The sequence below is a fragment of the Delphinapterus leucas genome, chromosome 7, assembly GCF_059928025.1.
Source record: "Delphinapterus leucas isolate spDelLeu-1000000601 "Yukka" chromosome 7, BTC_Dleu_Yukka2, whole genome shotgun sequence".
Classification (NCBI taxonomy): Eukaryota; Metazoa; Chordata; class Mammalia; order Artiodactyla; family Monodontidae; genus Delphinapterus; species Delphinapterus leucas.
In genome coordinates, this window is record NC_143135.1 from 78,008,809 (window position 1) to 78,023,033 (window position 14,225).

At 42.8% G+C, this 14,225-nt stretch overlaps 1 pseudogene; it reads left to right on the forward strand.

The window, feature by feature from the left end:
- LOC149748770 (lysine-specific demethylase 4D-like) overlaps positions 1 to 10,135 on the forward strand; it is a 31,867-nt pseudogene extending 21,732 nt beyond the window's left edge.
- Positions 10,136 to 14,225: the final 4,090 nt, after the last annotated feature.

The window sequence follows — 14,225 nt, forward strand, 5'->3', positions numbered from 1 at the left end:
GTCAGAGACATTTTAGGAGGAAGGAGGTGCGCCATGAATCAGTGATGTAGAGAGATAAAGTGTAACCCACGGAGCAGCACTTGGGAGACAATGTGATGATTTACAGAGATGAATTTCAGTGGAGAAGTGGGGTCAGAATCAGAAAACAAGTGAGATGAGGAAATGTTTTTGTAAAGGGGGATTATTTTTGCTTATGTTTTGACATGTTGGGTATTGAAATGAAGGTAAGAGAACGGATGCAGCTTAAATCAGGAAACAGACTGATGACTGACGATTTAACTCTTTAGAGAGGTGATAGTGATCATTTAATTGACCATAGTGTTGGAATGCACGGGAGGTGTCTATTTAAGGAGTTTAAGTGGCAAGATGAGGTCTGGAGAGGGGCAGTATCTTCTCTTCCCCTGAGACAGGAGGGTAGGAAGAAAGATGGGGTGTAACCAAGAGGAGAGAGACTGCAGTGTGTGCCAAATGATTTTCGCTACTTATTTTTTTAATAAACATTTTTGGAGTGTGCACTACATGAAGTACCAAGATCCCTTGGAAAATATGTTGATGAAAAAGGCCTAGACAATGCTCTCAAAGTAGTTTTATATGGAAGATAAGTCAAGTACAAAAATAACTCTAGGGATTGAGAATACAAAGTATTAACTTAAAGATAAATTTTTCTACACCTCAGTTTCTTCCTCCATAAAATGGGAATAATGATAGGACCACCTATGTTTCAAGCATTCCATTCTCTTTCTAGCTTACATTTCCTAGTGTTCTAATAGAAGTATTTGACCTAATGGAGATATTCAGCCCGTGAATCAAACACTGTTTCATTCTCCATCATTGCCCTCATGTTCTCATTTGCTTTTTTACCCAGGATAAATTTACTGGCCCATCATTTGAATCACTCTCTTATCCCTCCATCCAATCCATCAAGACACTTGTTCCTCTCTCCTTGAGATACACATGGCTGGAAAACCCTAACCCTGATGAAACCTTACTATTTGCTTTCTTCCCATCTTTTGAGTCCCCTTCTGCATGGAGGAAAATTCCACAAAGTCATACAATATGAGTTCAGGAAACACATCAAGACCAAGGCACACATAGGCTCTGCATTTCTTCAGCATCTACATGGAGAGGCATCCCATGTTGAGGAGGGCTTTGTTGTAGTGGAGGCCCCTTCCCCATTGCTCTTCCTTCATATAGAGCTTTGATGACAGCCACGTTATTAGGAAAGGGACCTTCAGACTGCTTGGGGAATTAAGCTGCCTAGATATCATGACAGCCATTTACAGGAGCTGTCTGGGAAAGCCAGCAGCCCTGTACGTTAGGAGGCACCTGGGGACCTAGGGCCCTTTTGGATGCTATAGCCGTCCAGTCATGGAAGGAGTCTAGGCTAGCCTACTGTTCAGGCATCCTAGGATGAAAATATAGGGTCATTTTTGAACAATGCTTCTCCTTCATTACAATCTATCCCCAAGACCCTTGAGTGCTCCTCAGGTGTTTCTGGAATAGGAAGAGAGATATTATTTGACTTCCACCCAATTTTTAGAGGCTAAGTTAACTGCATTTGTCACACTCCCTCAGGGATGTGCTAGATTGTCAACCACTTCCCCTCCCCACCATTTATTACCAATACATTCTATAGAGACCTCGAGATTGTTTCTTTTATCCTTTGACATTAAAATTGGAAAAGGAGAAGAGTGCATTGATCCTCCATTACCTATCTTCTATATATTCCATGGTGCATGAGGCTCCAGGGCAGAGGTACAAAGAGCTACTACTGCTCACTCAAAGGGCCCCTGCCATCAGTATTCCGGTCTGCAGCAAACATTCGTTTGATGCACTCTTCAAAAGCTACCAGCAGGGGTCACAGAGAGCAAGCCCTTCCTTGGTTATATTTTTTGTCCCTGATCCCAGACGCAAAGGATAAAGGTTTTATGTTTAAGCCAAATAGTGGTGACCTCTTTGGAGAGAGGGGTATTAGAGGATTGGGCCCCAACCCCAGCTTCTTCTTGTCTTGAATGGACCCCAGATAACATATAGGGACCTCTGGCACCTCTTGCAGACCATAGGAGATGTGGGGAGTTTCTATTACTTGGAACAATGGCAGGCCAGCTGATCTTTCTTAGCCTTATTGGGGAGACTACAGGGTGAGGAAGGTTCAATGCCTTTGTTCTCTAAAGGCAGTTGAGCTCTTCCTCACCGATTTCTTTAGCATGGTTTTCTTCTCCTCTCCCTGGTTCTTGTGCTGACCATATACTAGTGGTGTTTAATGCCCTGACCACTGTGCTAGCTCTACCCATTCTGGCAGCTTTCCCAGGGAAAACCCTCTGTACCTAAAAGGACCCTGAAATTTGTATAACCTTTAGATGCCATATATTTTCTTGTAAGAAATCTTAAAGGAAAAATTTCAGGCAAAATACCTATTTTTGTGGGCTGATAACATTAAAAATGAGGCCTTTTACTAGACAGTTGGAAGAGCTGATTGCATTCAATTGTGTGGAATAAGGAATGATGCAGTTAGGGTGGGGCTGATTTGAGTAGAATCTGGAGGAGATACATGGGTACTGCCCATCAGTTCAAGTTTCATTTGGAAATCTTTTCTTGAGAGAGTACCTGTTTTCTTGGAAGGAAAATTGTCTCTTCTTTTATCCAAAGCAAGAAGATCAGAGGAGACTTCACTGAGAAGTTGATGTTTGGGCTGAGGCTTGAGAGATGCCTGGGTGTAAAGACCATCAGACAAGAGTATACCGGCCATTTTTGAGACACAGCCAGGAATGTGTTTGGAATGAGAGAGCAAGGAGCAGGGTAGAAAGGGGTGAGATCAAGAGGTGATGGTGGGCAAGATCACTTAGGGACTTTTAGGACATTCAAAGGATTCTAAGAGGGGTGGAATAGGTGTGCTTGAAGTTTGAAGACAGGGGAAACTGAAAGAATATTTGAACGGTGGAAATAAGGGGGGCTTAAGAGGATTAGGAAACAGTATTAAGGGAGCACCTGAAATTGGGTTAATGAGATAGTTTGCTTTGTTTGTTTTTTCTTTTTTTATTTGTACACATATTTTCTGTCCTAAAATTTTTACTATTACATATGCTCCATAGAGTTCAAGTTGAACATGGAGTATATACATAGTGAAATTTATTTTTGACATTGTTTTCAATATGTTTTTGTTTTCACACACACACACTGTAGTTTATTTTTACAAGAGATAAATAAACTGACAGAAAGCATTGTAAATGGATGATCACAAGAAGACCAACAATGGTTGCAATTACCAAACATGAAACACACTCGTACTATGTCATAATAGTGACATTCAGTCCAGTAATCTTCCGCTGTAACAGCTCCTTTACTTTGCAGTGAAAATTGACTTGTATATTTTTTGCCTCTGAGTCCTTGTGGGATTTTTTTTTTTTTCAAACAGAAAGTCACAAAAATTATAATCATCCTCATCAGTTCTCTCGTTCACATGTAACTAATTTTTTATTCTTCTTGATGTTTTGTAAGGCACTTTTATGAATTCATCAGTTTGCCATTAGAGTTCTGAAAATGCTTATTCGTTCAGTTCCACAGCAGTCAGTTACCAAAAACCTGTACTTGTCAGAGTCTTTTCCATCAATTCCTTGAAGATGAAACCCTTTCATAGGAACATTTCTGCAAAAGCATCACAGTACACGCAGTACTCTCTGTAAATGACAAAAGACTTAAAAATGACCACGGTTAAAGATTTGATGAAAGTTCATAATAATGCAATTGACAAGGAAATTTAGTTATTTCTGAGATATACATTTTAAAGTAATAACTACTATTATGACTTAATAACATTATACCAGAACATATAAGATATTTAGAAGTTTCGTGTAATGTCTGAAACATTTATTTTAATGTATTTCCATACAAATAACCTAAAGAAAGTTTAGTATTAGCTGTTTTTATGTTCTTTTTTATACTGCAGGTTATTAGTCATCAATTTTATACACATCAGTGTATACATGTCAATCCCAATCGCCCAATTCAGCACACCACCATCCCCACCCCACCGCAGTTTTCCCCACTTGGCGTCCATACATTTGTTCTCTACATCTGTGTCTGAACTTCTGCCCTGCAAAGCGGTTCATCTGCACCATTTTTCTAGGTTCCTCATACATGTGTTAATATACGATATTTGTTTTTCTCTTTCAAATAACTTCACTCTGTATGACAGTCTCTAGATCCACCCACGTCTCAACAAATGACGCAATTTCGGTCTTTTTTATGGCTCACTAATATTCCATTGTTTATATGTACCATGATTTCTTTATCCATTCGTCTGTCAATGGGCATTTAGGTTGCTTCCATGACCTGGTTATTGTAAATAGTGTTGCAGTGAACATTGGGGTGCATGGGTCTTTTAGAATTATGGTTTTCTCTGGGTATATGCTCAGTCGTGGGATTGCTGGATCATATAGTAATTCTATTTTTAGTTTTTAAGGAACCTCCATACTGTTCTCCATAGTGGCTCTATCAACTTACATTCCCACCAACAGCGCAAGAGGGTTCCCTTTTCTCCACACCCTCTCTAGCATTTGGTTGTAGATTTTCTGATGATGCCCATTCTAACTGGTGTGAGGTGATACCTCATTGTAGTTTTGATTTGCATTTTTCTAATAATTAGTGATGTTGAGAAGCTTTTCATATGGATGCATCTCTTTTTCCTAACTTTAATGAAAATGTTACTTTTGTTTCACTGTTAAGAATGATCCTTGCTATTTTTTACCTTGAAATTCTTTATCTTACAAAACAAGTTTCTCTTAATGCTTTGCAAGCAAGAATTGTAAAATCATGAATGGATTTTGCATTTCATCAAATGCTTTTTTGGTACCTATAAGATGATGGTAGTTTTCATTTACTTTGTTAATATTCTGAATTATATCATTAAATTTTCCAATGTTGAATCATCCTTCCTTTCTATTTGGTCATTATGTATTATTCTTTTATTATATTGCTGTATTTCGTTGGATAACATTCCATTTTATGTTTTCATCTATGCTTATAAACAAAGATGGCCTGTAGCTTTATTTTTTTATTGTCCTTTTTTCGTTTTGCTATCAGAGATCAGAATAGCCTCATCTGAGTAGCTTTCCAACTTTTTCTATACTCTGAGACAATTTGCACAATAAGAGTTAACTATTTCTTGCAACTTTTCTAGATTCATATATAAAATGATGTATCTCCTGGACTTTCAGGGGTCATACTTTCAAACAGCTTCTTATACTGGGGTATTATTCAATATTTGTGGTGTTTCTTGGATTCATTTTGGATATGTTTCCTCTCCAGAAAATTATTCTTTTCTCTTTTGAAAATCTTGCTGTCACGTTTCTCCTAAGATTCTCTTTTGAGATTTTAAAAATTCTTTTGTGCACTATTTCATTCCTAGTGGTTTATTTTCCCCTTCTTTCTTAGGCTCAGTTATGCCCATGTTTTATTGCTATCCTTAATTTCTTCCAAGAATAATTCTGGTCATCAGTGTTTGGTGTTGTATGTGTTTTCTTTCATTAACTTTGTCTTTATTCTTTGTTATTTTTTACTCCTACCCCTTCTTTCTCTTCTTCTATTTTGTAGCTTCTTCAATTGAATGTTTAGTTCATATATTTTCAATCACCCTTCCTTTTCCTTTTGGTACAATGAAAGATATCTGTCTCCTTTAATGCTTTTCATTAATTTAAATGAATGCTTAAATGAATGCTTAAATGAATAAAATGCTTTTCAATAATTTAAATAAATTTTAAAATATGGAGAATAGTATGGAGGTTCCTAAACTATATTTTAAAATTTATTTAAATATTTAAATAAATTTAAAAAAATTATTTCACAGAAATTTGTAAAAATCATCATAACTTGATGATTTATGACAATGAGCCATTCTGATGGCTGTGTAACCAGCACCTGGCTTCAGGATAGAATATTCACATTATTCTAGAGACTTCCTCACATCCCCACTCACAACCTCTCTCTCTCACAAAGGTAACCACTGCTCTGACTTCTAACATAGATTACATTGCCTCCTTTTTCTCTTTATATAAATGGAAGCAAAGAATAGGTATTCTTTTGGGTCTGGATAATTTTGCTCAGTATTCTGTTTATAGAATTATTCTTATATTTTCGTGTAGTTCTTGTTTATCTTCATTGCTGTATTGTATTCCATTGTATGAATATACTACAGTGTACTTAACCATTCTAATGTTGACTGGCATTTGAGTTGTTTCCAGTGTTTGGCTACTGAAATAATGTTGTTCTGAACATTCTTGGAATTGACTTTCATTGCACAGACATACACATATCCTAGGCATGAATCATAGCATATGGGTAAGTTCAATTTTAGTGGATACTGTCCAAATAGTTTTTCAAAGTGAATGTAATGATTTCCATTCTCCTTACCAGAGTACAGGAATTTCCACTCTTCACAACAACACCATTTCTTGTACTGTCAATCTTATGAAATTTTAGCCTTTCTTTGAATATGCAGTTATATTCCATGGTGGTGTTTTATTTGTAGTTCCCTAGTCACTATCTCCAAACATTAGTTTTCAACCTGTCTCTATTGTATTTTTTCTTAGCTTTTGTTTCCAATACTGCCCTGAAGACACTACATTTGGGATACCCACCCAGGCCTGGGTGGTCACTCACTAGACCTCAAGAGGCCAGAGCCAAGTGCCAACCAAGGACATCACAGACTTGCAGGCTCAGCCAGCATCAATCCTGAGCAAGGCTTCTGCCCAGTGTGGAGTCCCCTGCAGAATCAGCAAGCCTAAGAAATATTATCAACTCATTGCACTAAAGTCTACTGGGGGTTCCTGCTGATATACTCCAACCCATTTTTGAAAAAGTAGTGTTTTCCAGCATCCTCACCTATCCAGAACATAAATAAAAACTTGGGAGTTTCTTGCTTATTAATGAAAGCTATGAAGTCTGCTATGAAGTCTAAGTCCAACTGGGCCCAGAACCCAAGTTGTACCATAATGGTATTTCATCCAACCAAAGAACAGTTTAATGATTTCAATAAATACATTGCTTATATGGAATCCAAGCAGGCCTGGCTAAGATAATTCCACCCCAGGACTGGAAAGCCAGAGAGACCTATGATGACATCGATGACATCTTAATAGCCGCTCCCCTCCAGCAGGTGATTTCTGGGCACGCAGGTGTGTTTACTCAGCACCACAAAAAGAAGAAAGCCATGACCGTGAGCGAGTATCGCCGCTTAACAAACAGTGAAACACACCAGACTCTATTCTACTCTGATTTTGAGGATCTGGAGCGAAAATATTGGAAAACACGCCCCTATGGTTCACCAGTATATGGTGCGGACGTCAGTGGCTCCTTATTCGATGAAAACACGAAGCAGTGGAACATTGGACATCTGGGAACCATTCAGGACCTGCTGGAACAGGAGTGCGGAGTGGTCATTGAGGGTGTCAACACCCCCTACCTTTACTTCGGCATGTGGAAGACCGCCTTCGCCTGGCACACGGAGGACATGGACCTTTACAGCATCAACTACCTGCACTTCGGGGAGCCCAAGACTTGGTACGCAGTGCCCCCGGAGCACGGCCGGTGCCTGGAACGCCTGGCCAGGGAGCTTTTCCCGGGCAGCTCGCGGGGCTGTAAGGCCTTCCTGCGGCACAAGGTGGCTCTCATCTCGCCCACGGTCCTCAAGGACAATGGCATCCCCTTCGGTCGGGTCACTCAGGAGGCTGGAGAGTTCATAGTGACGTTTCCCTATGGCTACCACTCTGGCTTCAACCATGGTTTCAACTGCGCAGAAGCCATCAATTTCACCTCCCCGTGCTGGATTGATTATGGCAAAGTGGCATCGCAGTGAAGCTGCGGGGAGGCCTGGGTCGCCTTCTCCATGGACGCCTTCGTGCACATCCTGCAACTGGAGCGCTACGAGCTGTGGCAGGACCAGACCATGGTGGACCACACGCAGCCCACGGAGCCCAGCAGCCAGTTCCTGAATGCCTGGAGAGAGGTCCGCGCTCCTGGGGGACCCGCGCTCCGCCGGAGGCACTGTCCATTCCGCAGCACCTCGCACCGCTGTCCGCCCGTGGCCGCCTGCCATGGGACCCTCTGTCGAGCCCCTGTGGATCCTGCGTCCCTGCCCCCCTCACCGGCCCGGGGTTCTTGCTCTGCTGCCCATTATGGGGCTGCGGCTGCCTACAGGTCCGCGGAGCCCGGCCTGACTCCGCCGCTGACCGCAGGTCCATCTGCTGCGGATCTCCACCTACATGGATGATACAGTCCTCGTCGTCATCCTTGGGAAGAGGGGACTCAGGATCCGAGTGTCCGGGCCCGGACTAAGAGGCGCCTCTCCTTAGACACAATGCACCCATCTCTGGACTTCGAAGCTCAGCTCCCGTTTGCTGGCGATCCCTTGATGGACAGCCCTGCATTGCTGAGCCCATGACTGCAGCATCCTTCTAAGCCTTCCGGGTGCTGTTGTGCCCCTGGTCTTCAACACTTGGATCCTCCATTGGATCCCGAAAATCCGATGCACCCTGGCCCATGCCTGCCATCTCTGGAGGGTATTACATCCAGTGTCCTTGACAGCCTCCCTTTGATTCCTCCCTACATCCCTGGGACTGTGAGAGTGTTTCCCAGGGATGATGCTGGGAACTGCAGGGCCCCCGTGAGCTTCTGTGAGGATTTAAGTTGGGACCAGTCTTATGCATCTAAGAGTCTTGTCCCAGCAACAGAAACCAGTCTCCCGCACACCCTTGACTGTGATCCCCTGGGGCTAAAGCTAGAGGCACCTGCATCTCTTGAGTCCTGCGAGGAATTCCTCACCAATGCATGGTATTCAATCTGTGAGCCCATGACTACTGAAGAATTTGCTCAATGTGACTTTATCTGACCCTCCACCCCAGAAACCACAGAAGCTCCCAGCCAAGCAACAATCTGGGCTGGGCCTGTCCTCAGTGGAGATGCTTTATCTCCTAGAAAGAACACATTTCTCAAGCTGCCATATGCTTTCTCCTACCATGACAACCAGGGCTCCTAACAGCCTCTGAAGTGGACCTTCCCACAAGGACAGCTGCCATAGAATGTTGTACCTCTCAGGTATTCTCATTCCGCTGCTGAACTTTGATGGGCCTTTGGCTTCTGCCTTGGCTTGGATGGTATGGACACTGCTTGCTTCTGATGGCAGGGAATGGTCCAAACGTGGGGCTGCCTGGGCCCCTGGACACCAGCCGTGTACCTTGTTGCTTCATCTTCTGGGCCCTGCAAACTAAGGACACTGCATAGTGGCCATCTTGCACCCCTCCTAAGGCACTGTAGCTGTATGGGCAAAAGAGCCTGCATTTTCCACCACTTCTTTCTCTTCACCACAGACCATAAAAAGCTATAGTAGCAAGTTCACAGTGTGCTTCCAGCATTATGCATTCCAGTAAGATTTTTTCTTTTAATTGCCCATCTTCGTACAGCCTAAAAATATCATCTTTTTTTTTTTAAATGTATTTATTTTCGGTTGCATTGGGTCTTTGTTGCTGCGCATGGTCATTCTATAGTTGTGGCGAGCAGGGAAGCTACTCTTCATTGTGGTGCGTGGGCTTATCGCAGTGGCTTCTCTTGTTGCAGAGCATGAGCTCTAGGCACACAGGCTTCGGTAGTTGTGGCACGTGGGCTTAGTAGCTGTGGCTCGCGGGCTCTAGAGTGCAGGCTCAGTAGTTGTGGTGCACAGGCTTAGTTGCTCCGTGGCATGTGGGATCTTCCCAGACCAGGGATCGAACCCATGTCCCCTTAACTGGCAGGCGGATTCCCAACCACTGCACCACCAGGGAAGCCGTGGAACGTGCATTTTCAAACGCAGAAAACTGACTGATTGACATCTGTAAAACAAACAGACACAGAAGGCACATGAGAGGCAGTGCAACACAACCAAAGCAGGATATTCCTTGTTTTTGATAAAGCAACCCTTTAGAATAGGAACTTTCTGGAGACACTGTGAAATGAATTTTCCTTGTAAAATTATCATCCATCTTTCACACGTTTGATAAATATGTGCAATCTATCTACGATTCCCAGATATGACGGCTCCATCAGAAAAAAAATAAAAAATAACGGTACCAGGTGCCATTCCTGGGCCTTGTCCCAAGGCAGCCAGTGGAAGAGTCTATTTTATTCTCTTCTCCCCTCATTAAACAATAGCAGCGGCAGAGGAGAGCATTTGGATTTGAACAAATGGCATCCAATACCTAACATGCGAAGCAACTCTTTCAAGCGTTAGATCCTAAGTGTCTGATGGTCCCAAGGATCAGGAGGGCTTATTTTTCTGAAGACGGTTGGCAGCAGGATCCCCCGTCGTCACCATCCCAACGCTTACGAGAATGCGTCATTATCCAGTCAGCAACTGGGGGGGTCCTCTCAGCTGGGTTCTTCATCACCGCCCGGTGGAAGCTGTTATCCATATAGGACACCATCTGCCCCCGCGGCCCGGGCCAGGGTGTCTGTGCGCCCTCGGCCGCCGCCTCCCGCCTGCGCGCTCCGCCCGCCCGCCTCGGCCCAACCAGCCAAACCTCAGCGGCAGCGGCTCGGCGGGGCGAGGGTCGCGCGGCGCCCGGCGGCCGGAAGCTCCTGCTTCCTCCGCCAACTTCGCTCCGCGCGGCCGGGAAGGCTCCCTCCGGACCCTGGCTCTACACGCCTCCCCGGCTGCTCTCGGGGACTGCGGCTGCAGGTCCTCCCGGCCCCAGCGGGCCGGAGTTATTTTTAGAGAGTTCGGTGAGAAGGTAGGATGGCGGGGTGGAGGGCACCAGCCTCCCGCTCCTCAGCGCGCAGGACCGCCCCCTCCTCTCCGGGACTCGCGTCACCGCCCGGGGCCCCCGGGGAAGCACTCGGGCACCGCGGCTGCCGTCTGAGGACCGGCTCAGGTGCGGGCGCCGCGAAGTCGGGTCGCTTCGGCCGCCGTTCCCGCCGCGCCGAGGCTACGTCTACTGCGTTCGGCCAAGCCCTCCAACTGCTGCTGCCTCCCCTCGGGCCGCGCCGCCGCCTCCCCCAAGCGGCGCGCGCAGAGAGGCCAGAGCGCCGCCCCGCTGAGCCCTCGGCCCGTTGTTTCTCGGCAACTTTGTTCCCGGGCTGCAGGCGCTGGAGGGAAGGGGCCGAGGGCAGCCGGGTCCGGACTCCCGGCGGCGGGCGTCGCGCACAGCCCCCCGAAGAGTGTTTGGGAAGCGGCGACTCCCCTCCTCTTCCCCGCCAGTTTCTCCTCCTGCGCCTCTGTGCATCCCCGCCGCTCCTCGGGGAGCACATCAGTGATGTTTTATGATGTTTCACATACATTAAAATATTTAGGTCCTTATAGCACGCGGAACCATACCGAATATTTTGTAATCACCTATAAGGAAAAAGAATATGAAAAGTTATATATATATATTTTTATATATATATGGCTGAATCACTTTGCTGTACACCTGAAACTAACAGTGACATTGTAAATCACCTATACTTCAAGTAAAAAATAATAATAATTCTTTCACAATACAGTGGACCATACCAAAAAACATTTAGATTCTTCAGAATTCAAAGATGCATCTTGATGGTCATGTCTACACGTCAAACTTCTCACATTGTCAAATAGCTAGATATTGTGATTGCTTATTTCTTTACTGAAGGAAATCGTCTCTGGGGGAGAAAAGAATATTCCAGTCAAAATCAGTTTTTAAATTCCTATAAAGGTTTCCTAACCAAGAGTCATCCACCTCTCCAACAGTTTTCCTTCTGCATATAAGAAAATCAGTTTTGTTGTGGTGTTAGTTTCTTCCAAATAGCTTGGACATCTGGAGTTTCATTCAGTTTATAGCTCCAGGCGGTGTGTCCTAATTGGTCTGAAAAATCAATCAGTAATAGTACCAGCCAGTGATTGACTTAACAAAGGGTAGTTAATTAAACTTTTCTACTTTCATTATTTCATTTAAGTGTCACAACCATTCTATCAGGATTTCTTGTTCAAAATTACCCTGCTGGTAAATGTGGGAGCCAGAAATCACACTTTTGACCAAATTAAAATCCACAAGTCGTAAGTTTCCAAGCTGAGACAAAATGCAAGCAACATGTTCTCTAAGTAACTATGTTAATTGAGTCAACAAGCATTTTCTGGTAAATTTACAGTTCAAGGAACAATCTATCAGCTTGGGGATGTAATGGCTAATAAAACAACATCCTTATAAGAGATAATAAAAATTTTTAAAAAAACACGATTGTAAAAATGAAGAAATGTACACAATGCCACTTTGTCTGTCCCTCACGCATGATCTAGAAAATACCTTTATTGCAACTCACTGATTAAAATGCATGAAAATGTGCATATACAAGACACAGTCACAAACTAAATATTCTCCTTTGATATCCTTTATCTCAAACAGAAATCACCATTAAAAATCAATTTCTGAATATATGAGTTAATAGGATTAATCTTTATAAAAGTGGGTCGGATTTCAGTCTTCTTATATGAGTATAGTAAGTTTTAAAATTTGTCATCCTACCTTTATTATTGACATCCTTGTATTTAAAAACAAAACGTTAAGGAGAAGGGATTATTCTAAGTTCTTTGGAACTACTATCAAGAACTCCTTCCCATTGTGAAATGATGTAACTCTCATGTAATGACAACACCAGAAAACAAATAATGCTTTTAAACTTTTATTTTGTAAAAAACATTTATTTGATCTGAATTTCTATACCACATGAATGGTCACTCTAATTTCTGATACTTATGCACAGTTACAAATGTCACTTTTCTGTAGACACATTCAGTATTGCTTGCTCTAAGTCAGAGGTTTCTGAAGAGTCATTTACCAACACTCAAAAACAATTTTTTTCTCAAATAATTTACTGCATTATCTACTTATCTTTTGCCAAATATTCTCTAACATACACACATATTACCACTTGTAACACATTTACATGAGTAGAGCAAAATGCTCCTAACCCATTTTTAGGATCTACACTAAGTAAAAAATTACCCGATCCCTGGAAACTACTTTCTGAGCCCTTATAATCTATATAAACAACCAAGGAATTCATAGATAATAGACCTAAAATTAATCATCAAATTATTCCAAAACTATATAGCAAGACAAGATGGCAAAATAATTCATAAAAACGGGTGAAAGAATGTAGTAATTTTTAAAATTTGACAAATGAAAGCATTGCATAGAAACTACCTCAGTTTGCTGATAAATTAAGATTATTATATTATTGTTTGTTTTGGGAAAGTAGCATGGACTCCTCTTATGTAAACTGTGTATTTACCTAAGGAATATATATATGTAGTCTTATCAATGCCTGCTGGGGAAGTAATAATGTGAAGTCAGCCCAAGATCAAGGCTTCTAAGTTTGGTAATGGAAGCTTTCAGAAGTCACTGTAGTCGGTGAGCTCCAAACACCATCACTCTGTTCTGAAGAAGAATGAATTTGCCTCCTTGAATCTCCTTATATTGAGTCCTTGAAGACCACACCCACTTCTTTCAAGTGAGTGCATTTCAGGGGTCTTTGGATGGGTGTTAATATGGGTAATTAGATCTCTTAAAATCAGAGGGAAAGATCTATTTAACACCCTGGCTAATCTTCATGAACACAGCTCCACAAACATCATCTCATCAAGAGACACAGATTTTACAACAAACCCACCCATGAATGCCACCTGTATATCTAAATTTCTGGACATCAAGGACTTTAACAACTTACAAAAAAGCTAGAACACATTGTTTCATCAGTTAGTGACTTTAGAAAACCTGTTGGAAAACTCGGAAATATTTTACCTGAGGTTTGTTTATATTCTGTATTGGAGGATGCGCTTTACTGATTGATTTATTTTTGTATCTCAGTGTAAGACTTTAACGTAACAGCATTTTTGGCCACCAGAATGGAGATTTCTCCTGTCCCTCACACTCCATATCAAGCCCCCCAAGGCCTCCCAGCGAGAGCAGAACTGGAGATTCTCTGCCTGGTGTGCCTTAAGCCAGCTAAGGGGGAGCAGTAGAGAAAGGATGAGATGCCCCAGTTCAGCGACCCTCTGGGCCAAGGGAAGGGAAGAGGAGTTGTACTCATGTATGGAGTTTATATCGACTTATGTCTCAGTCCATTTAGTTCTCTGTTTATGCGGGGAGTTATTTGCCACCTTGAGCCAACCTCCATCCTAGTTACCACTGGTTCCAAATATTCTTCGTGCAGTCACGGAAAACCAAACTGTGGATTCTGAA